Genomic DNA, 857 nt, shown 5'->3' with positions numbered 1-857 from the left:
TATAATATTAGTATTATATTCCAATACAAATATTCAATATTCAGTTTTATGGAGATGACAGTTTAATATGCAATATAATATTATATTGTTTAGTATATTATTACCATTGATTATATAATATATTATAAAATCAATGTTATTACGTTTTCTGTTATAAATATAGAAATCTGTTGTTGTTGATCAGCCGATTTTCGGGGAAAACCATACAACGACTGTAGCCCCCGCCGCGCCGTACGCCGCACTGTCAATGTATTATCGTTTGATCATGACGCAGTGTTCGCGGGCGGCGATCACACACTCATACATTCACACGACATACACGATAATTTACAGATACGTACAGAGTACAGTCTGTTGTACAGTTACTATTTTTTTTTTATAGTTACTGATCTTTATTATATTCTACCGTCTCTGTGTAAAAGTGTTCGAATTTCAACCCATCTACCTATATACGACTCACGTGTTGACGTTCATTATTAAAGTTCAACACTCAACACTCAACAGTAAAGCTGTACAGTTGCATTTTCGGTAAGTACCTACCTAACTACTTTTTTAATTATTATTATTAATATTATAAATTGTAACTTCATACTAAAACTCATTGTTTATGTGAATCAGAACTAATAAAACAATATCAAAATACCTAATAGTTTGTATAGGAAATAATATAAACAAATAGGTATTACAATTTGTATTAGGTACGCATATTGTTAATTCAATATAATCGATCTGTTTTAATTATAAATACTAAATAGTGTCGGTCCAGTGTGCTAAATTTTAATTTATTTATCATTATTACTCTCGCTTGTGTATTAACTTTGTTGGGTTTAAATCAAACCGTTAGTACAACCTTGTAA

Source organism: Acyrthosiphon pisum, chromosome A1 (genome assembly GCF_005508785.2).
Source record: "Acyrthosiphon pisum isolate AL4f chromosome A1, pea_aphid_22Mar2018_4r6ur, whole genome shotgun sequence".
NCBI classification, from domain to species: domain Eukaryota; kingdom Metazoa; phylum Arthropoda; class Insecta; order Hemiptera; family Aphididae; genus Acyrthosiphon; species Acyrthosiphon pisum.
Note: the sequence above shows the minus strand (reverse complement) of the source record.